Here is a 24,383-nt window from a genome sequence, read left to right as displayed (position 1 = left end):
TCCTCTGAGGAGATACTTCTAATGGACAGTATCATCCCATTATTAGCCGCTGAGGAAGATTTCTGTCATAACCACCTCTGTATCAACTCTGTCCCTGTAAGGAAAAGTCCTTTGATTGTTTCTCTGTTCAGTGTGACCCGAGGGGCTGTTATTCTTTTCCCCCCTAAGGCTATCTATTACCAGATCTTTTGTTCTCCCAGAGGACATATAGGTCCAGGTTGAGAGTTTGTTCATACCTAACCGAGACAGGAAACGTGTAACTAGCTCATAGACCTCCAGGGCCTGCTTTCCCTTTCTAAGGCCAGGAATATCAGGAGAGCCCTAGTTGTGGTGGGATTGAGGGCAGCTTCTTGTACCTCCTTATCTTGTCATATAATAGGAATAATGTTTATGGTGCTGTAGTCCTGGCTTCACTTGGCATTTAACCAACCTCCAGTGCTGTTTATTGCTTCGTATCCTCTGCCTCCATGAACATTATCCCTTAAATCTCTATTGCTTTGTAATATATGAGGCAACAAATAGCTTCTATGATTGGTTAAATGCTAGCATGCTACAAAGGTATATGTTTTATTGTCTATGTAACACAAATCTGTAGAGATTTTTTTTTTTCTATTATCCCAGCCCTCCCTTTAAGTGGGCCATACGGGTACTATGGGACTCTAGATTTTTAATTCTACCCTTTGGCAAGTTTCCCTATTACCTGGCATTGGCACAAAAGAAAAAGAAGGTAGAATGGGCTGGTGCTGATTACTAATTCTTTATGTCAGGAAAACATCTTGAATCGGAGAATTACAAGGGAAGAAATGGTTCTGATAGGTAAATAAATGCCATTTATGGTGGTATATACCATCTTTACATGCTTCGACAGGTGAGGGCAATTTCAGGCAAACAAATAAGCCTTTCTTCCTCACCCCCTGCCAAGAGTTTAAAAAAATTCAAATTTTTATTTAATAATTCATATTTCATTCAATAATTCATCCAGTTCCCATCTGGTAAGAGTGCCTGCATGCTGTCAGGCAGCTGAAAATACACTGCATTATACACAATTAGGCCAAATGCTAACCTTGTTTTTTGTAATAATATGTTGATTTTGCAATAACTTTCAGTCCATTCTGAGTATGCTGTGGTTTTACGAACCCTTGTGATGGAAGTAGACCACCGTTATGCATCATGTAGACAAAATTGAGACTAAGATTTTAAAAAAATGTAAATGTATTAAGAGCAAGGAATTAAATCCGTTTTTAATGTCCGATTTGGCACTCTTGACACTTGCCCTTAAAAACATGTGGTTGGTGATTTTAGTTTTTCATGTTACAGTTATTATTTATGTTACTAAGAACATAGTAGATTAAAAGCATCCCTGCTGCAGTCTGCTGGGGATGGGGGTGGGGATCAGGGGAGCCTGTATGAACCTAATTAGAGCTATACCCGAGAAATTAAGATGAAATTTTTCAGTTATTCACTCTTGTTTTCCTTGGGTATGACTTAATATTTGGAATGGGAGCCCAGAAACTGTTCTCAGAGCATTCCTGGCAGGAAAAAAAAAAAAATCCTGTATCTTTGTATCTCAGTTCTTCCAAACTCAGGAGAGAGGCTGTTTCCTAGTCTCTTCTTTTATAAACTGCCGAGTTAATAAAGTGCCTTCTGGATCTGAGAGCCCTGTCCTTCGTTAGTCCTCTGTTGCCGCCCCTGCAAAACCACATATAGCTAGGTTGTTAACTTACAAGATATTGTCATCATTATATAGAATTCATCTTTTTTTTTTTTTATCAAATACTCTTCCAGCCAATGCGACAGATTGAAGAATAGCCAGTGTGTTCCCTCTTTCTGGTTAGCGTGTTTCTTTAATGCAGATTGACTTGCTCAGCAGTCACATTTTGTCTGAAGCCCTTGTTAGGGCCTGCTCTGTATGTGGATTCATAACACATCTGTGTGTACATCTACAGTGCTGTATAAATAATAATAAGTAATCACCAGATGGCCTATAACTGCTCCTCTGGACCCGCTGGGTCTCTTGAAGCTGTTAGTAAAGTCTTCTGGCGTTTTGCTGGGGAAAACTTGTCATAGATTTATTTCTAAAAAAATTCAAACTCACAACTGGGTGTTTAGGACTAGATATTGCTGTCTGTGTTGTAAATATTTAACAGGCTTTGTACAATGACAAGTAAAAGCGCCATTACTAACCACACACAGTGGCTGTGGAGCTCTTCTTCCCTCCCGGCCATTTCGAAAGGAAACAAAATGCCGATAAATTGTGCATTATGAGCAAGGTGTGAGAGATGCTCTTTGGAAGCTCTTTCATAAGAGAGGCAGAGAACTTCAGTGTTCTGCTCAAAGGATGTAACCGGACAAACTTAAGCTTTCTAACCATATGCCAGTGACTTATATTAAAACACAGTGTTCTTTTTAAACTAAATTTACAGTACAAGAGAATCCCCTTCATTTGGAGTTAGGAAAGAGCCAAGTTTTGATATTAATTGAGTCTTTATAACCAAATTATAAAGGCCTTTGAAAGAGTTGCAGTTGTAAATGTTAGTAAACACTTAGCCAAATTTTTAGACTTTTGGTTATGTCTAAAATTTTAAGATATTTATTGTTTGCCTGTGTTATTTATAAAGCAAAATGTCTTTATTTTTGTCCTCTTTTCATTTGTTTTTGTAAAAGGGGTTATATATTTTGTTTTTTTGGGGAAAAAATCTTATTCTGATTTTCTGCTTATAATTTTTTATGCTATATTTTGCTATTACTACTGCCCTTGGCTCTAGTTCCTATTCTAGGGTACTTACTCAGTACAGCAATGCATATTTAAAAAAATCAAAATAGAACTAATTACCTCTAAATTTTAGTGTTTTAAAATCTTTGTCATAGATGAAAAAAGTTTCAAACAGAAATTGCATATCTTAATTCTCAAGCCTAGTTTTCTTTTGTCTGTTGAGAATTGAATCTATTTAAGCATAGAGGGACTGTCCTATAAATCATAGCACATGGCTGTTACTTTCGACTTAGGATATGTAGAAAGCTTTTCTCTTTCAAAATCTTATCTTGAAGAAATGACATACAAATTGTGAGGGGAAAATGCTACTATTAATAGTTTATGATAGATTTTGCTTTTTAAATTCCTCAAATTATCAGGTTAAGGATAAGATTTCAAGAAGGAAAAATTGCGGAGAGAAAAATGGAAGCTTTGGGGTTTATTTCTTTGTAATAGTGCCTTTGTGTTTTTACTTTGAAATTTCTTTGTGCAGTGAAATACACCACCTAGGGATCCCTGGGTGGCGCAGCGGTTTGGCGCCTGCCTTTGACCCAGGGCACGATCCTGAAGACCCGGGATCGAATCCCATGTCAGGCTCCCAGTGCATGGAGCCTGCTTCTCCCTCTGCCTGTGTCTCTGCCTCTCTCTCTCTCTCTCTCTATCTCTGTGTGACTATCATAAATAAATAAAAATTAAAAAAAGAAAAAAAGAAATACACCACCTAAGATTGTGCTTTGATAAGAATCTGGACTATTTGCAATTGCCACGTGAAAGTACAGAGAATGAGAATGAATTTTGAAATTAGCCCATTCCCAGTCTGGCATACCATGTGCCCTGTGTGGCTGCTGATTCTGCTGGCAGATTGAAGAGCTGAACCAACTTCTGCTCTAAAGACTAAAATTGCCAGCCATCATTCCAGCTTTTAAATCTCCTTGTTCACATCGATGATGTCAGATTCTGAGCAAACATAGTTCTGTCTTTAGATCCCAGGTGGAATTTGCAATTCCCTGGGTTGAAGGAAGGAGTTCTTCCTTTTTGCCTTTGAAAAACTTGAGTAGCTCTGCAGGGAAAGTCAGCAGAATAAATCTGCAGCCTTGCCGTGTCCCTTTGAGTCATTGTGGAAAGCTGAGTGCTCTGTTCGGCATTCAGCAGATTGGCTGTCAGAGTTGCAGCTCAGCTTATCAAAGACAGTCTCCTGAAGAGCCATTTATGTTATTCCAGAGAGAATCATCCTGTGGCAAAAAGGAACGCCTCCTTTCTCCTCCCAAGGGTCAGATCTCCTTTTGATACTGGGCAATTATCCCTTGATTTTCCTGAAGAATGCCTCAATTTACCATAAAGATTGGCACCAGCATAGGTTGCAGACTTGGTTACAGTGACAAGCTCTGATTTCTTAGCCACAGGGAGAGGTGTCAGGGTGACACTTCTAAGTATGCCAGAGGCTTAATGGTGGTAATTTTTCTGCCAAGTATCTCAGTACCCCTTGTAAGCTTGGTTTCTCTTCTCTTTCTCTGAGACATAACATTTGCTTTAGTTTTTTTGCACACCAGTCACTATAAAAATGATATGAAAGTTGTCTCTTTCTCCTTCCTCATTTCCTCAAGCCTCTTTTCTTGTCTTTAGTTATCATCCTGTCTAGTTTGTGATCAAGTGCTATAGTCTAATTTTTAACTTTTTGCCTACTTTTTGTATAGCTTTTCTTGGCTTCTATTAGTCATTGTACCTGGTGGGAATCATTAACCAGTGTTTCCTCTAATTAAACAAAAGTAGATTTTATTCTTTACATCAGTTTTACACTTAAAGAAAATTTGAATAGAAAGTACTGAGAGTTCCCATATACCCTCCTTATTCTCCCCAGCTACTCTATCTTATGTTAGTGTGGTGCATTTGTTACAACTGATGAGCCAGTATTGATACAATAATATTAACTGAAGTCCATAATCTACATTAGGGTTTGGTCTTTGTGTTATATATTCTATGGATTTTAACAAATGTGTAATAACATGTACCCACCATTATAGTATCATATGGAATAGTGTCACTGCCCTAAAATATCCCCTGTGTTCCACTTATTCATCCTTACTCCTATCCCCAACCCTTAGTAACCACTGATCTTTTTTAAAAATATTTTTTAAGATTTATTTGAAAGAAAAAAATGTGTGTGCACACATGTGCATATGCACGAGAGTAGGAGTAAGGGCAGAGAGAGAAAGAGAATCCCAAGCAGACTCCCTGCTGAGCATGGAGCCCTATGTGAGACTGGATCTCACAGCCCTGAGGTCATGATCTGAGCCTAAGTCAAAAGCCAAATGCTTAGCCTTCTGAGCCACCCAGGTGCCCCACCACTGATCTTTTTACTGTCTACATAGGTTTGCCTTTTCCAGAATGTCGTATCGTTAGAATCATGCAGTCCTTTAATTCTTTAAAGTTGTGAGCAGATAACCATGTGATTAGGAATAGCTGGAGAAATGGGGGAGAGAAAATTAAACCTGTGAGGTCATAGCTCCAGGGTCTCTCTAAAAGTCCCAAGAATCTCTCCAGAGAGATTAAGGTGGCTGCTTTTCTTCTCTCCTGGGAGTCTCTCTGATGTTAAAAGATTTGGCTTGCCTAGTGACAGCTTTACTGGTTCTAGGTGTTACTAGGTGTTGAGAGCAAGGGTAGGATGAATATTGAATAGGCTGTATCTGGGGTGTCAAGGTATTAGGGCTGAGCAAAGCAAGAAGTAGAGTCCATAATCCCTTTTCCTTTGATGAGGTCGAGTACAATAAAGTGTCCTTTCCATTCCTCCCATGGGCAGCCTTATATGTCACTGAAAAAAATCATTGCAATGTAAAGGTAAATAAGAAAGATTGCTTATCTAAAAGTAATCCTCTGTACTTCTACATTAGTTAAAGATCCATGTAAACTAATAAGTTATTAGAAAATTATGGGCGCTGTCATTCATGCTTTAGTATGAATCAGCTTAACCACAGTTGTAATATTGGCTACATAAAGGAGCAGAAGTTTGTATTTGGGTTAGGGGATAGTAGATGACTGGTTTAGGTGGAATGGTTCCTGAGCGAAGGAGACTTGGCAGCTTATGAGGATGTCAAAGATAAACAGAACAGGGACACCTGGGTGGCTCAGCGGTTGAGCATCTGCCTTTGATTCAGGGTGCGATCCTGGAGTCCCGGGATCGAGTCCCACATAGGGCTCCTGCGGAGAGCCTGCTTCTCTCTCTGCCTGTGTCTCTGCCTCTTTCTCTGTTTCTCATGAATAAATAAATAAAATCTTAAAAAAAAAAAGATAAACAGAACAGCTTAAGCAGCTTAATTCTCTTTGTATAGGAAGAGAGACATTACCTCCTTTTCCTTCTCTGGAAAGTTTATATTGATAACATGTGAGAGAAGGAGAGTGAACTGATTTCTCTCATTCTGGATTTCAAGCTTCCTATCTAAGAATTCTTACTCCCTGGTATTGGGTAAGATCTCTTTTCATAGAGATAGCAACTCTTCACCTTCTATACTTGGCTCTAGTCTTCATCTCAATGCTAATTTAGTTTCCCTACTTGTTGGGCTGAATTCACTCTGTGGTAAAATGGACATTAGCCTAGGGAAGGCTCTTTAACATGATGTTCAGGATTAATATCAATTAGTGCAAACCAACAGCTCAGGTATATATATATACATACACAACTTGGAGGAAACATTATGTTTATATAATGTGGAAAATTATATTCCACCCAAGGATCATATGGAGGGAATAGGAGAGGGCAATACAAAGAAAATTGTTTAACTTTACTAATGTAATAATAACAGCAACAGCAGTAATACAACCGCTAACTGAGCTCTTACGTACTGTACAAAAGTGCTTTATAGATATTTAATCCTAGAAGTCCCCTGAGGGAGGATATAGTATTATCCCTATTGTACAGAGGAGAAAACTAAGGCTTACAGAGACTGAATAACTTGTACAAGCCCACACAGTACTTTGTGATGGAGCTATAATACAAACCCAGATATATTCCAGACTAGTAGTCTTAACTAATAGGCTAAATTGGTTTCTTACTGTTCTCCCTATACATGTAAGTATGCCCATCTAGCATAGGGAAAAAAGAATAAGTAGTAGTTTTTCGGTAAATGGTCCCAGTGCAATCAGTTAAGTAAGTCCTGGCTACAGTTTATTACTGATCTAGGCATTTGGCTGCTGTACCAGAGAGAGCTGGATCTGCAGCTGAGCTTGACCTATACAAAAAGATAAGAATTCTTACTCACATGAAGGGACCTCTCTGCAACTGCCTCAGCCTTAATCTGTAATGGTTTTTTATCTGCCTGGGAATGCTGTTGAGATGTGGCTCTGTCTCAGGTAAACAACCACTTTTGTAGCAGGGCCATGATTTTAAGATGAGAAAGAAAATGAATTCTTGGCCAACCCAGAAAGGTAGACAGAACTAGAAAATTGGGACCTAAAAATCTTGACTTCATCATCCTCCACTCACAGGCCCAAAGAAGTGTTGTGGTGTCATCTTTGTGAATTCTAGACTGGGTCACTTCCCAATTCATATTCTCTTCTTCCCCATTCTAAGTTTTATGCCTGTGAGCTCCCAAATGCAAATGATGGTGTGGGTGTTTTGCTTTGTGTAGTGTCATTTAGTAGTGGGGCTTTGGTTATAGTGGGTGCCGTGCTCATTGGTAACAAGAGGAAATATGACTAAGATGGAATTAGGGTATGGCTTGAAGTTGGTTACAGGTGTAGTGAGATGTGTATCCTGCTTGTGATTGCTAGCTTGTTTATCCTCTGCAGTTTGGGGCATATAACTGCATGGAGGGTCTTCTGTTGAATAATAAAACTCTTCTCTACCCAAATCTTACATCCTCTTTGATTTCATAGCACTCCCATATGTCTGCGCTTCCTTTTCTCTTGTGTGTTAATGCAATGGACATCTCATTTATCAGAAGTGAAATCTGTGGCTAAATAAATACATGGAAATATTTATGTGAAATAATTCGTGATATAAATATGTGGAAGTACACAAAGGTTTGAAAGACCGTGAAGAGTCTCATGGTTGATATTTATAGTACAAGGATTCTTTGTTTTGTCTGAATGTCTTTCTATTTATTGGAAGGTTGCTTAAAATATATATTTTCCTTCTTGATTCTGATAATGACTCATTGTATAACTGTGGACTATGTGAAACTAACTCTGCATTCAACTGTAGGAAATACCTGACTGTGAAGTCTTGTCTTTTCTACCTCTGACCAAGAAGTCAAATTCTTGGCTTCAGAGTTGAGAATGCCTTATTGGGCAAGGTAACAGACTACTAAAACAATCACTCTAGGTGTCAGAGATCTCATTTGTTTATTTTGCTGGGTGCATCTGACAAGCCAGTTAGTTGTGTGTATGCATGCACGTCCATGTGTGTGTGAGGGTACGTGCGTGGGTGTGTGTGTGTCTCCTGCCAGGAGTTCTTGTAAAACTTTAATTGCAGAGAAAAGGTGATTCAAAGCAGCAACCTGTCAAATAGACTATAAGCTTGACTCCTAAGAGGGTATCAGATAGACACTGGCAGCTTAATAGGGTGGATGATTTTCTTTGAAGGCCTGCATTTTAATTCTAAGCCTCAGTTACCAACTTTTTGTGTCTATGATCACTGACCAAGAAAAAATAACAAATCCTTCTACTGGCTTAAGTTATTTGAATCAAGTGAAACAAGTTTTCAGTGGAGTTGTAAAGGTCTCAGGTGTGGTGTATAGGTGGAGTTTGCTCTAGAATACCAGAGTGAGGGGCACCTGGGTGGCTCAGTTGGTTAAGCATTCGACTCTTGATTTCAGCTCAGGTCATGATCCTAGGGTCCTGGAATCAAGTCCCACATCAGGCTCAGTGAGAAGTGGGCTTGGGATTCTCCCTATCTCTGCCCCTCTACCCACTCTTACTTTCTCTGTCTAAAATAAATAAATAAAATCTTAGAATACCAGAGTGAACAGATAGTATTACAGACACTTGTCATTTTGGCGAGCATCATTTTTTTCTTACACAGTGACGATCTGTGTACGCTAATTTTTTATTCTGTGTATTATGTGTATAACTTCAGACATTAGTCATTTTATTTCAGTTTCAGATATTTCTTAGGACTAAGGAAGAGACTGTAGTCCACTTAAGCTGTATTGGGAGGGAACAATAAAAGTAGTTACTGTATAGTGTTCAGGGGTCCAGGTGTCTAAATTTGTTTTATAAGGGGATCCCTGGGTGGCGCAGCGGTTTGGTGCCTGCCTTTGGCCTGGGGCGCGGTGCGATCCTGGAGACCTGGGATCGAATCCCACGTCGGGCTTCCTGCATGGAGCCTGCTTCTCCCTCTGCCTGTGTCTCTGCCTCTCTGTCTCTCTCTGTGTGACTATCATGAATAAATAAAAATAAAATCTTAAAAAAATATATATATATATAGTAAGGCACCATTAGATTCAGCAATTTAGTTACTCCCTCTTCAGCCTTTTCTTTTCTTCTAATTTTTACTTAGGGCAATGCACAAGTGGAAAGAGGAGACTTGTTTCAGCATTCTTTTACATTATATGCATTTGCAGCTATAGCGAGACAGCCTCCTTATGGAGGCTTGTACTTTCAGTTATGCACATGTAACTATTCAGAGGAGAGAGAGTAGTGTGCACATATGTAGCATCTCTTGGCAGAGTAGTGGTTAAAGGGTTGAACATATTGTACCTTGTTGGCTATTTCCTTAGTCCTAAGGGAGGCATTTTGCTCCTCCTTAGACAGTAATCGACGTGTCAGAGTCGAATGACTTTTTGTTTTTTCTTTATCTAGTAAAATGCAGTGGGCTAAGCTTTCTGGGAAACAATTTCTTCCTCCACCGCACGAACAGAAGGTCGTGGATGCTCTCTCTGAAACAAAGGGGAAGTAGTGATAGAAAAATCAGTGGCTAGGGCGTAATTGGATTGGAGCTCTGTCAAAAAGACAACAATTCTTGTTTGGAAACTGGACTTTCTGCTATGCTATGCTTTTCTGTCTTAACAGAATAATAAGCAATGAGTAGGCTTAATTTTTCAGACTCCTTTCTGAGAACTCTGTGAGAATAAGCATGCGTCAAGCTATTTATTTTTACCTAGCTGTTTTCAACTTGTTTTAAGGCTATAATTTTTTAGATCTGTTATAGGTTCACAGCAAAATTGAGAGGAAGGTACAGAGATTCCCCATATCTTCCCTGCCCCCCACAGGTACATAGCCTCGACAATTATCAGCATCCCCCACCAGATGTACCCACTAGTGGTACGTTTACTATAACTGATGAACCTACACTGACACATCATCATCACCCAGAGTCCATAATTTACTTTAGGATTCACTCTTGCTGTTGTACCTTTGATGGGTTTGTAAAAATGTATAATGACCTATATCTATCATTATATTATCAGAGGGTAAGGATATTTTCACTGCCCTAAAAATCCTCTGTGCTATTCTTCTCCTAACCCCTGGCAGCCACTGATCTTTTTACTATCTTTACCATTTTGCCTTTTTCAGAAAGCCATTGGTTGGAATCATATAGTATGTAGCCTTTTCAGATTGACATCTTTCACTTAATATGCATTTAAGGTTCCTCCATGCTTTTTCTTGGCTTGATAGCTCGTTTATTTTTAGTACTGAATAATATTCCATTGTCTGGACATACCACAGTTTATTTATCCATCCACCTACTGAAAGACACCTTGGTTGCCTCCAGGTTTTGGCAGTTATGAGTAAAGCCACTATAAAAATTCACGTGCAGGTTTTTGTGTGGACATAAATTTTCATCTGCTTTGGATAAATACTAAAGAGCATAATTACTAGATCATAAGAGTATGTTTAGGTTTTTTTTTAAGATTTTATTTATTTACTCATGAGAGACACACACAGAGAGAAGCAGAGACATAGGCAGAGGGAGAAGCAGGCTCCACGCAGGGAGCCCGACATGGGACTCGATCCAGGATACCTGGATCACCCCCTGACCCAAAGGCAGATGCTTGCTCAACCACTGAGCCACCCAGGCATCCCGAGTATGTTTAGTTTTGTAAGAAACTGCCAAGCTGCCTTCCAAAGTGGTTGTACCATTTTGCATTCCCACCAACAACGAATGAGAGAGAATTCCTATTTTTTCATACCCCTGTCAGCATTTGATGTTGTCAGTGATCTGGATGTTGGCCATTTGAATAGGTATGTAGTGATATGTCGTTGTTTTAATTTGCGTTTTCCTGATGACATGTGATGTGGAGCATCTTTTCATATGTTTATCTGTATCCATCTGTATATCTTCTTTGGTAAGCTGTCTGTTAAGGTCTTTGGCCCTTTTTTTTTAAAAAAAAAATATTCATTTATTTATTTGAGAGAGCACCAGTGGAGGGAGAGGCAGAGGGAGAGGATCTCAAGCAGATTCCCTGCTGAGAGGGGAGTGCAATGCGAGGCTTGATCCCATGACCCATGAGATCATGACCTGAGCAGAAATCACGAGTCAGACACTCAGCCAACTGAGCCACACAGGTGCCCCTTTGGCCCATTTTTTAATTGGGTTGTTTATTTTCTTTTAATTGAGTTTTCAGAGTTTTTGTATATTTTAGATATATATTTTGCTTTATCAGATGTGTCTTTTGCATATATTTTCTGCCAGTCTGTGGCTTGCCTTCTCATTTCCTTGATACTGATTTTCACAGAGAAGTAGTTTTTAATTTTAACAAGTGTGGCTTATTATTTCTTTAATAAATTGTGTACCTTTCATTATTGTATCTAAAAAATTTATCACCAAACTCAAGATGATCTAGATTTTCTCCTATGTTACCTTCCAGGAGTTTTGTTTTTTTAAGTAGGCTCCACACCCAGCATGGAGCCCAACAAGGGGCTTGAACTCACAACCCTGAGATTAAGACTTGCCCTAATATCAAGAGGCAGACACTTAACTGACTGAGCCACCCAGGTACCCCTACTTTTTAGGAGTTTTATAGTTTGGCTTTTATATTTATGTTTTTGATCCATTTTGAGTTAATTTTTGTGGAGAGTGTAAGCTCTGTGTCTAGATTTTTTTTTTTTTTTTTTGCATATGAAATGTCCATCTGTTTCAGCACCATTTGTTGAAAGGATCGTCTTTGGTCCATTGTATTGCCTTTGCTCCTTTGTTAAAGATCAGTTGATTCTATTTATGAGGGTCTACTTCTGGCTCTCTATCCTGTCCCATTGACTTTTTTTTGTCTGTTCTTTAACCAATACTACATTGTCTTTTTTTTTTTTTTAAGATTTTATTTATTTATTTACTCATGAGAGACACACACAGAGAGAAGCAGAGACTTAGGGCAGTGGGAGTAAGTGGAGAGAGAAAGAAAGAGAGAAGCAGGCTCCAGCAGGTGGGGGGGGAGCCCGACATGGGACTCGATCCAGGATACCTGGATCACCCCCTGACCCAAAGGCAGATGCTTGCTCAACCACTGAGCCACCCAGGCATCCCGAGTATGTTTAGTTTTGTAAGAAACTGCCAAGCTGCCTTCCAAAGTGGTTGTACCATTTTGCATTCCCACCAACAACGAATGAGAGAGAATTCCTATTTTTTCATACCCCTGTCAGCATTTGATGTTGTCAGTGATCTGGATGTTGGCCATTTGAATAGGTATGTAGTGATATGTCGTTGTTTTAATTTGCGTTTTCCTGATGACATGTGATGTGGAGCATCTTTTCATATGTTTATCTGTATCCATCTGTATATCTTCTTTGGTAAGCTGTCTGTTAAGGTCTTTGGCCCTTTTTTTTAAAAAAAAAAAAATAATTCATTTATTTATTTTGAGAGAGCACCAGTGGAGGGAGAGGCAGAGCGGAGAGGATCTCAAGCAGATTCCCTGCTGTTACCTTCCAGGAGTTTTGTTTTTTTAAGTAGGCTCCACACCCAGCATGGAGCCCAACAAGGGGCTTTTTGCTTGTGTTTGTGTTCCTTTTGACTTCAAACCCTGAGTATTAAGACTTGACCATTTTATTCAAGAGCCTGACATTAACTGATCTGAGCCACCCAGGTACCCCTACTTTTTAGGAGTTTTATAGTTTGGCTTTTATATTTATGTTTTTGATCCATTTTGAGTTAATTTTTGTGGAGAGTGTAAGCTCTGTGTCTAGATTTTTTTTTTTTTTTTTTTTTTTTTTTGCATATGAAATGTCCATCTGTTTCAGCACCATTTGTTGAAAGGATCGTCTTTGGTCCATTGTATTGCCTTTGCTCCTTTGTTAAAGATCAGTTGATTCTATTTATGAGGGTCTACTTCTGGGCTCTCTATCCTGTCCATTGACTTTTTTTTGTCTGTTCTTTAACCAATACTACATTGTCTTTTTTTTTTTTTTTAAGATTTTATTGAGTGCAATGCGAGGCTTGATCCCATGACCCATGAGATCATGACCTGAGCAGAAATCACGAGTCAGACACTCAGCCAACTGAGCCACACAGGTGCCCCTTTGGCCCATTTTTTAATTGGGTTGTTTATTTCTTTTAATTGAGTTTTCAGAGTTTTTGTATATTTTAGATATATATTTTGCTTTATCAGATGTGTCTTTTGCATATATTTTCTGCCAGTCTGTGGCTTGCCTTCTCATTTCCTTGATACTGATTTTCACAGAGAAGTAGTTTTTAATTTTAACAAGTGTGGCTTATTATTTCTTTAATAAATTGTGTACCTTTCATTATTGTATCTAAAAAATTTATCACCAAACTCAAGATGATCTAGATTTTCTCCTATGTTACCTTCCAGGAGTTTTGTTTTTTTAAGTAGGCTCCACACCCAGCATGGAGCCCAACAAGGGGCTTGAACTCACAACCCTGAGATTAAGACTTGCCCTAATATCAAGAGGCAGACACTTAACTGACTGAGCCACCCAGGTACCCCTACTTTTTAGGAGTTTTATAGTTTGGCTTTTATATTTATGTTTTTGATCCATTTTGAGTTAATTTTTGTGGAGAGTGTAAGCTCTGTGTCTAGATTTTTTTTTTTTTTTTTTTTTTGCATATGAAATGTCCATCTGTTTCAGCACCATTTGTTGAAAGGATCGTCTTTGGTCCATTGTATTGCCTTTGCTCCTTTGTTAAAGATCAGTTGATTCTATTTATGAGGGTCTACTTCTGGGCTCTCTATCCTGTCCCATTGACTTTTTTTTGTCTGTTCTTTAACCAATACTACATTGTCTTTTTTTTTTTTTTAAGATTTTATTTTATTTATTTATTCATGAGAGACACAGAGAGAGGCAGAGACACAAGCAAAGGGAGAAGCGGGCTCCATGCAGGGAGCCCGATGTGGGACTCTTGATCCCAGGACTGGGATCACACTCTGAGCCGAAGGCAGATGCTCAACCATTGAGCCACCCAGGCATCCCTACATTGTCTTGATTACTGTAGCTTTAGAGTATATCTCGAAGTTAGATAGTGTCAGTCCATCAACATTGTTCTCCTTCAATGTTGTTTTGGGTATTCTGGGTCTTTTGCCTCTTTGAGGCATTTGAACTTTAGAATCAGTTTGTTGACATCCACAGAATAAATCACTGAGATTTTGATTGAGAGTGCATTGAATCTGTAAAGTTGGAAAGAACTGACATCTTGACAATATTTAGTATTCTTATCCATGAATATGGAATCTCTCTCTGTTTACTTAGTTCTTCTATGATTTCATTCATTGGAGTTCTGTAATTTTCCTCATAGAGATCTCGTACATATTTTGTTAGACTTATACCTAAGTATTTCATTTTAAGGTGTGCTAATGTAAATGGTATTGTGTTTTTAATTTCAAATTCTACTTATTTATTTATTTTTCTACTTGTTTATTGATGGTATATAAAAAAACAGTTGAGGGGCATCTGGGTGACTCAGTCAGTTGGATGTTTGACTCTTGATTTTACCTTGGGTCACAGTCTCAGGGTCATGGGATCCGCCAGATGTTGAGCTCTGTGCTCAGCAGGGTATCTGCTTGGGATTCTCTCTTTCTTTCTAACCTCCCCCCTACCCCCAGACACACACTCACTGACTTTTTCTCTCTAAAATAAATAAACCTTTTAAAAAAGCATTTGACCTTTGTATATTAACCTTGTATACTGCAACTTTACTGTAATCACATAATAATTTAAGGAGGGTTTTTCTGTTGATTTTTTTGGATTTTCTACATAGATGATTATGCCATCTAACAAAGACCATCTTATTTCTTCCATCCCAATCTATATACCTTTTATTTCCTTTTCTTGTCTTACTGCATTAGCTAGGACATGCAGTACAGTGTTGAAAAGGATTAGTGAATCCTTGCCTTGTACCTGATCTTAGTGAGAAAGCTTTAAGTTTCTCAACATTAAGTATGATGTTAGCTGTTCGTTGGTTTTTTGTGGGTTTTTCTTTTTAAAGATATTTGTTTGTTTCAGAGAGAGAACATGCAGTGGTAGGGAGGAGCAGAGGGAGAGGGAGAAGCAAACTCCCCACTGAGCAGGGAGCCTGATGTGGGGCTCAGTCCCAGGACCCCAGGATTATGACCTGAGCTTCTACCCAGGCACCCCTGTACATTTGTTTGTAGATGTTCTTTAATCAAATTGAGGAAGTTCTTCTCTATTCTTAGTTTGCTGAGTTTTTATCAGCAGTGTAGGATTTTATCAAATGCTTTTTCTGCATCTACTGATCATGTGATTTTTCTTCTTTACCCTGCTGATGTTATAGATTACATTAATTGATTTTTGGATGTTAAACCATCCTTGCATACTTGGGCTAACTCTCAGGTGGTCATGATATATAATTCTTTTTACACATTGTTAGATTCTATTTACTTCTTTTGTTGAGGATTCCTTTTTAAAGATGTATTTATTTATTTTAGAGACAGAGAGCATTCATGCACATGCATGAAGGGCAGAGGGGGAAGGGAGAGAATCCTTAAGCAGACTCCTCACTGAGCACAGAGCCCAACGCATGGCTTGAGATCATGACCTGACCCAAAATCAAGAGTCAGGTGCTCAACCAACTGAGCCATCCAAGTGCCCCAATGTTGAGGATTTTTGCATTCATGTTCATGACAGACATTGGTCTGTGGTTTCTTTTCTTTTTAAATTTAATTTTTTAAATGATTTTATTTATTTATTCATGAGAGACAGAGAGGCAGAAACACAGGCAGAGGAAGAAGCAGACTCTCTGTGGGGAGCCTGTTGTGGGACTTGATCCCAGGACCCTGGGATCATGCCCTGAGTTAAAGGCAGACAGACACTCAACCCACTGAGCCACCCAGGTACCCCTAATTTAAATTTTAAAAAAGATTGTTGGGCAGTCCAGGTGGCTCAGTGGTTTGGTGCAGCCTTCAGCCCAGAGCGTGATCATGGAAACCTGGGATCGAGTCCCACATTGGGCTCCCTGCATGGAGCCTGCTTCTCCCTCTGCCTGTGTCTCTGCCTCTTTCTGTGTGTGTGTGTGTGTGTGTGTGTGTGTGTGTGTGTCATGAATAAATAAATAAAATTTAAAAAAATTAAAAAGATTATTTATTTATTTGTTTATTTATTTTATTTGAGAGAGAGATTGCTCAAACAGGAAGAGGAACAGAGGGAGAGGGACAAGCAGACTCTATTCTCATCAGGGTTCAATCCCATGACTCTGAGATCGTGACCTGAGCTGAAATCATGAGTTGGACACTTAACAACCCAGGTGTCCTTTTGTTTCTTTTCTTATAATGTCTTTGTCTGGTTTTATGGTAATGCTGGCCTCATAGAATAAGTTAGGGAATATTCCCTCTACTTCTGTCCTCTGGAGGAGATTATAGAGAATTGGTATGATTTTTTTTTCCCTAAATATTTGGTATATTTCACCATTGAACCCATCTGGGCTTTTCTGTTTTGGAAGACTGTTAATTATCAATTCAGTCTGCTTAATAGATACAGGCCTATTCAGATGGTCCATTTCTTCTTGTGTAAGTTTTGGCAGATTGTGCTTTCTAAGGAACTGGTCGATTTCATCTAGGTTATCAACTTTGGGGGCATAGAATTGTTCATAATATTCCTTTATTAGCCTTTTACTGTCCATGGAATCTGTAGTGATACTCTCTCTTTCATTTTATGATGTTAGTAATTTCTATCTTCTCTTGTTCTGAATTAGCTGATCTAGAGGTTTATTGATTTTATTGGTCTTTTCAAAGAACCAAGTTTTGGTTTTATTGGTTTTCTTTTTTTATTTCTTGTTTTTAATTTTTTTAAAGATTTTATTTATTTATTAATGAGAGACATAGAAGGCAGAGACATAGGCAGAGGGAGAAGCAGGGTCCTCACACGGAGCCTGATGTGGGTGGGACTCGATCCCTGAACTCCAGGATCACATCCTTGGTTGGGATCACGCCCTGAGCCAAAAGCAGATGCTCAACCACTGAGGCACCCAGGTGCCCCTTGTTTTTAATTTCTAATGTCATTGATTTCTGCTCCAATTTTTTTTTCTTCTGCTTACGTTGGATTTTTTTTTTTTAATTTTTAAAAAAGATTTTATTTGTTTATTTGACAGAAAGAGAACACAAGCAGGGAGAGCTGCAGTCCAGGGGAGAGGGAGAGGCAGGCTCCTCACTGAGCAGGGAGCCCAACATGAGGCCTGATCCGAAGGCAGATGCCCAACAGACTGAGCCACTCAGGCGCCCCTGCTTACTTTGGATTTAATTTGCTCTTCATTCTTTAGTTTCCTAAGGTGGAAGCTCTGATTACTGATTTTAGATTGCTCTTTTTTTTTCTAATAAATCCGCTCATATTATAAACTTCCCTCTAAGCCCTGCTTTTATGCATCCCACAAATTCTGATAAGTTGTAGTTTTATTTTCATTTGGTTCAAAGCATGTTTTTTAAATTTTATTTATTTATTTATGAAAGACACGGAGAGAGAGGCAGAGACACAGGCAGAGGGAGAAGCAGGCTCCATGCAGGGAGCCCGATGCAGGACCCAATCCGGGGTCTCCAGGATCAGGCCCTGGGCCAAAGGCAGGTGCCAAACCGCTGAGCCACCTAGGGATCCTCAGGTTCAAAATATTTTTGAATTTCTCTTGAGATTTCTATTTATTCTTTAACCCATGTGTTATTTAGAAATGTTTTATTTAGGAGCGCCTGCCTGGCTCACTTGGGAGAGCATGTGACTCTTGATCCTGGGGTCATGAGCTTGATCCTTACATTGGGTTTAGACATTACTTAAATAAATAAAACTTAAAAAAAAATGAAATGTATTATATAATTCCAAGTATTTGGGGATTTTTCAGCTATCTTTCTGCTATTGATTTCTAGTTTAATTCTCTTGTGATCTGAGAGCAGACATGGTAAGGTTGCTGTTCTTTTAGATTTGTTAAGGTGTGTTATATGGCCCAGAATGTGGTCTCTCTTGTTGAATGTTCCTTACATGTGATCTTGAGAAGAGTGTGTAATCTGATATTCTTGGATAAAGTTGGTTTGGTGGTTTTTGTTTTTGTTTTTAAGATTTAATTTATTTATTTGAGAGAGAGCACAAGCAGGGGGAGGGGCAAAGAGAGAGGGACAAGCAGAGACTCCCTGCCAAGTGGGAAGCCTGATGCAGGACTCAATCTCAGGACCCCAAGACCATGACCTGAGCTGAAATCAAGAGTTGGACGCTTAACCAACTGAGCCCCTTGGATGAAGTTTTCTATAGATGTCGATTAAATCTAGTTGACTGATAGTACTCTTGAATTCATCTGTGTCCTGATTGATTTTCTGACTACTGGATTTGTCCATTTCTGATAGAACAGTGTTAAAGTCTCCAGTTAGAGTAGTAGATTCACCCATTTCTCTTTCTCATCAGTTTTGTTCTCACATATTTTGACACTCTCTTGTTAGGCACATAGTATTAAGGATTATTTTGTCTTGGAGTATTGATCCTCTTTTTTAAAAAAATAAATGTAGGGCAGCCTGGGTGGCTCAGCGGTTTAAGCACCTGCCTTCCGCCCAGGGCCTGATCCTGGAGACCCAGGATCGAGTCCCACGTCAGACTCCCTGCATGGAGCCTGCTCCTTCCTCTGCCTGTGTCTCTGCCTCTCTGTGTGTGTCTATCATGTATAAATAAATAAAATCTTTAAAAAAAAAAATGTGATTTTTAAAAAAAGATTTATTTATTTGAGAGAGCAGGGATGGGACAGAGGAAGAGGCACCCAACAGGAGGCTCGATCCTAAGACCCTGAGAACATGACCTGAGCCCAAATCAAGAGTCAGACTCTTATTTTTTTTTTTAAGATTTTATTTATTTATTCATGAGAGACACACACAGAGAGAGAGAGAGAGAAAGAGAGAGAGGCAGAGACACAGGCAGAGAGAGAAGCAGGCTCCATGCAGGGAGCCTGATGTGGGACTGGATCCCAGGACTCCGGGATCATACCCCGAGCCAAAGGCAGACGCTCAACTGCTGAGCCATCCGGGCATCCCAAGAGTCAAATTCTTAACCAGCTGAGGCACCCAGGCACCCTTGACCCCTTTATGATTATGTAATGACTTTTTTTATTCCTGATAATGTTCCTTGCTCTGAGTCTGCTCTCTGAAATTAATAAAGCTACTCTCACATTCTTTTTTCTTTTTTAAGATTTTATTTATTCATGAGGGACAGAGAGAGAGAGAAGCACAGAGACAGGCAGAGGGAGAAGCAGGCTCCATGCAGGGAGCCCGATGCAGGGACTCGATCCCAGGTCTCCAGGATCAGGCCCTGGGCCAAAGGCAGCACTAAACTGCTGAGCCACCTGGGCTGCCCCAGAATAAATTCTTAATATCAAAATCCTCGGTTTAATCATCATATAGATAATGTGGGATCTAGTAAAGATTGGAGTTATGCTACCACAAACCAAGGAGCACCAGAGATTGCTAGCAAACCCCAGAAGCTAAGAGGTGAGCATGGAATAGATTCTCCCTTACATCTTCAGAAGGAATCAGCTCTGCTGATATTTTGATTTCAGACTTCTGACCTATAGAATTGTGAGACAATAAATTTGTTGTTTCGGGGCTGCTTTAGCAAACTAAAATAGGAACCATTATCAGCTTACCACACTATGGTTGAAATCTGTTTTTTGCTATAGTGAGTTGTTTACCAAGAAGTGAGGACTAGGAGTACCAGAGTCTTCGTTCCTCCCTGACACCCATCGGTATACTTATGCTTATCCATCAGTATTTATGCTTAATGGCCTTTTTATTTATCCTTTCTCTCCTCTCTTTCCTTAACAGATGGGGTTGTTGTAATGTGATATGAAGGTTAATAGGATCCCATTACCACCTCCTGGTTTGTCTACATTCTGATATAATAGGATGGGAGGTTCTATATAATTGGAACAATTTGTTATCATTTTAGACCACAATCAAAAATTGAATATGGATTTTTCACAAATGTCTCTAGTGGAGACTTGGTGCACACAAAGGATCTGTTGCAAGAATAAAACCAAGGCATTAATTTTGTATATTTTGCCAGGTGTCTCTTACCTTGAGTAAGATGGGAGACAGGTTTCCAGAAATTAGCCAGCCCATGAATAATTTTCTCAGTTCATTCAGACTCCTATTAGCTTTTGTGGATTTATTTTAATAAAAAATACTTGAATACCTGCAATATGTTAGATAGTAGTACAGAAAGATGTACAAGACATAAAAGTACTCACTGTCTCATAAGGGAGTCAGACACATAAAAATTAATTACATTGTAATATGATAACTGTAATAATATAAGTATTTGCAAGTTCAAACAGGTCTGGTAGACATCAGGGAAGGTTTCCGGAAAGAGGTGATGTTTTAACTTGTTTAGGAAGATAAATAAAAATTTGCTTAAAAAAATTTTTTTTTGCCAGAGAAAATAGAAAATGTTAGAGAAGAATATTCCACACATAAGAGAACAGCAGACAATAAAGCATGAAACTGCAGGTAGCATGATATTGATGGAACACAGATTGTGGTAGAGAGCAACAGGAGATGAGGCTGGAAGGGCTAGCAGGGGCGATGTCGCCAGCACCTGATATTACTGCTGTAGTGGATCACTATGACAGTCAAGAAGCATGTGGATAAGTGTTAGTGGTAGACAGCATAGGTCCCATTCTTTCCCCCTGCCTGTCTGCTTTCTTTTATTTGTTTTTTAAGATTTTATTTGTTTGTTTGTTTGTTTGTTTGTTTATTTATTTATTTATTTATTTATTTATTTATTTATTGGGAGAGAGAGTATAAGCAGGGGAAGCCGCAGAGGTCGGGGGAGCTCCATGTGGGGTTTGATCCCAGGATCTTGGCTGGGATCATGACCTGAACCAAAAGCAGATGCTTAATTGACTGAGCCATCAAGACACTCTGCCTGTGTTCTTTAATGTAGACCTCTGTTCAGTAGCCAGCATTTGAAGAAAATATCTCGTTATGGCTAAAAAACCCGCCCAGAATATAAGGAATTTCCCATTTGCTTGGTTTTATTTCAGAGCTTTCCAAGTTAGACACAAAGATATTCAGCTGAATGTATCAGTAAGTCAGGGTAGGAATTTCTTTCTGTATTAATTTAAGGTGCCGGAGGCAGAATCAAATCTTTGTCTATTTCTTTATTAGCCTGTAACCCCTTCTGTAGTTGCTAAGGCTCTGGATAGTTAAGTTTTGATGGTTTGAAACAAAAACATATTGCTGCATTTGTAAGTGAGAGAATGAGTGTAATCCTGTGAGTTTGCCCCAACCATTACAACACTCAGTTTTGAAGTTTTGGAAACTGAGATACCTACATCTTTGTATCTTTTCCCCTTCCTTTCTCTTCCACCCTTGTCCTTTCCTCCCTTTCTCCTCTCTTTCTGTGTCCCCCTGTCTCTTTTTTAGGTTCAGTTTTTCTTTTGGCTGAACTGTTACAGTGCCAGATTGTGTCCTTAAAGGGGCAGAATTTTGGCTATTACAGGCTCTGTAGTGTGATTCATAGTAGATGCTCTGTTCAGCTCATTGTAAGAGTTCAGAATCTCCTGTGTTACCAGGAAGTGTTTATTCTTTTTCCATAATGAAATTTTCAGCAGCCCAGGAGAAAAACACAATATAGTAGATTATCCCAACTTTGATGGTTAAGATCCACACTGTTTACACTGTATCTTTGTCTTTCTCACCCATATGTAAGATCCAGGCATGACAACCTTACTATGTGGCAAAATAGAAGATAAAAGTCATTTTATCTTCTAATTCGATGTCTTGTTCAAGGGCTCTATATACTTCATAATATCCTGATAAGAATTTAGGAAGAGAGATCAGATTGAAAAACATAAATGTGTAATGTCAGAACTTACTAGGACTTTGTGATAATCATTTTGACCCAAAAAGCTTCCCTTGCTTTGTTAAGACCCAAAGTTATCCCTTTGGGAACTTTTAATAGTACCCTAACTAAGTGGTTACATCTGGAAAGTAGAATACTAAAAGGTCTACCATTAGGCAGGCACTATGGAGAAAGCAATTAGCCATGTAACTGACATAGGACCAAGCCCTGCTGAATTGCTGTTGGGATTTCTCTGCTCCTTGGCACAAGTCCTTTAAAGTTTGTTGAGCATAAGGGGTATCTGGGTGGCACAGTTCCTTAGGCTGTTAAGCATCTGACTCTTGATCCCAGCTCAGATCCTGATAATCAGGGTCATAAATTCAACCCCTGCATTGAAAAAAAAAAAAAAAAAAAAAAGTAAAGTGGTTGAACATTTAATCCATCCAAGTAAGTCCTCACTATCTGAAGAAAGGTAGTGGGTCTATTGTTTATTCTTAAGCACAGTTCCCAAGAGTGCCCTGTCGTTTAATACAGAGCCAGTCGCCAGTCGTTAGGTATTTGAGGGAGAAAGGCAGCCAGGAATAAAAGATGTGGGTCAGCCTAAAACTCCCTGTGTTACTGAAGAAGATCTTTAACTGCCTCGGGTTCAAGAGCAGCATGACAAGGTGCCTCTCTCTTACCATTTTGTCCTTCCCTAAAGTGTATAGCCATTGTTTGTAAGAACCCTGTGGCAATAGGTGGTGATGAGATGAAGTAATTTATTTGGTATACTATGTGAAAGTGAAAATGGAATTCTGCATTAAGGTACAACTGATAAATATTCATGAAGATGTAGAATGAGATACTGTCTTCCATATTCCATTTTCAGGTTCCTTAAATAGAAAATGAGGAAGAATCTATATATCCTGAAATTCATCATGTATTGGTTAGGAATAGTTTCAGCTGCAACTCCTTCCTATAACTTAAAACTTTGTGAACACTCGTACATAAGAAGTCTAGGATTAGGACTGTATGCAGCTCAGCAAGGTTTTTGAGAACCTGGATTCTTTCTGCCTTTCTGCTCCACCATTTTTAGCATTTACCTTTTAGTCTTGATTTTGTTGCCTCACAGTCCAAGGATGAGCAAGAAAAGAAGTAGCACCAGGAACTTTCCCCTTTTAGTTTCCCTTTTTTAAGGAAACAAAAGCTTTACCAGAAGTGCAGTCTTTTATCCCAACCCTCAGTGGATTTCTATGGCCTAAACTGTGTGACAGCTTTAATCTTAGCTGCATGGGAGGCTGAGGAAGTGACTATCTGGCTTTTCAGCATTTATTGTGGGAGGCAAACAAGGAGAAGGGTTGTGAATGGGGGTTGGGTTAAAAAACTATAGTGTCTTGCTCAGACCTATTACCTCTTCCCTATCTCTGCTCCACTTACACCCTTTTCCCCCAGGCAATCCAGTATGTAAGGCTTTAGATGACAGCAGTCTTTTCAGGCCCAGAGAGGTCTGATAAGCTATACAGATTTCCAGTTTTATTTTACTTTATTATTATTATTATTTTTTTTAAAAGATTTATTTATTTATTCATGATAGACACAGAGAGAGAGAGAGAGAGGCAGAGACACAGGCAGAGGGAGAAGCAGGCTCCACGCTGGGAGCCCGACGCGGGACTCAATCCCGGGACTCCAGGATTGTGCCCTGGGCCAAAGGCAGGTGCCAAACCGCTGAGCCACCCAGGGATCCCCAGATTTCCAGTTTTAAAGTCATTGGACCCAGAATTTAGTTTATGGCCTTACTGGAAAAAGTCACAGGGAATGTTATTGAGAGGGAGTGATTCTGGGAAGGCGGCAGAGTAGGAAGCACCAGGAATTGGTCTCCCCACCTAGAGGACAATCTGATAGAACTATTTGGGAATTCTGGAGTCTGTCAGAGGCTTGCAACTTACAGGGAGAAAAGATTAGAAGGTAAATTGTGATTAATTCTTGTCAATTTCAGCTCAGCACAGCATTGCCTACTCTCCTCCACACCCAGCCAGGACCCAGGCAGCTGTGCATGTGTTCTGAGAGCAGCTTATACGCAGCGTATGGGAGCTAGGGTGGGCAGAAAGGACCCTGTCTTCCAAATATCAGTTTGCTGCTCTCATTGCTTGATTGTTGCTTCTGATTGTAGAGGTGTAGATGGGTAGTTAGCCATTTTTGTTGCACCTCCCCTCATTATCACCAGTGCCTCCCCATCTGGTTGAAGTGACTTCCAGGGGGGGTTTAAAGGGCCTGCACCTTCTCTCCTCATTATTCTTCACTTTTTCCTCTTTTGGGAGCCAGACATTAAAGACTAGGGCCCTCAGAAACAACTGCAAAATAAAATTAGAAAGTGACTGTGTGAGCCCAGGGAAAGGCTCAGAAAAGACCTAAGAAGATAATTTTATTCTTCAGGCTGATACTCAGCACAGAG

At 39.4% G+C, this 24,383-nt stretch overlaps 1 protein-coding gene across 4 annotated transcripts in view; it reads left to right on the top strand.

The window, feature by feature from the left end:
* The window catches only part of LOC121480333 (cyclic AMP-dependent transcription factor ATF-7), a 95,303-nt gene that overhangs the window by 25,745 nt on the left and 45,175 nt on the right, over window positions 1-24,383 (top strand). The window lies entirely within an intron of this gene.

This window comes from Vulpes lagopus, chromosome 21, assembly GCF_018345385.1.
Source record: "Vulpes lagopus strain Blue_001 chromosome 21, ASM1834538v1, whole genome shotgun sequence".
In the NCBI taxonomy this organism is placed as follows: Eukaryota; Metazoa; Chordata; class Mammalia; order Carnivora; family Canidae; genus Vulpes; species Vulpes lagopus.
This window is presented reverse-complemented; position numbering and strand designations above follow the sequence as displayed.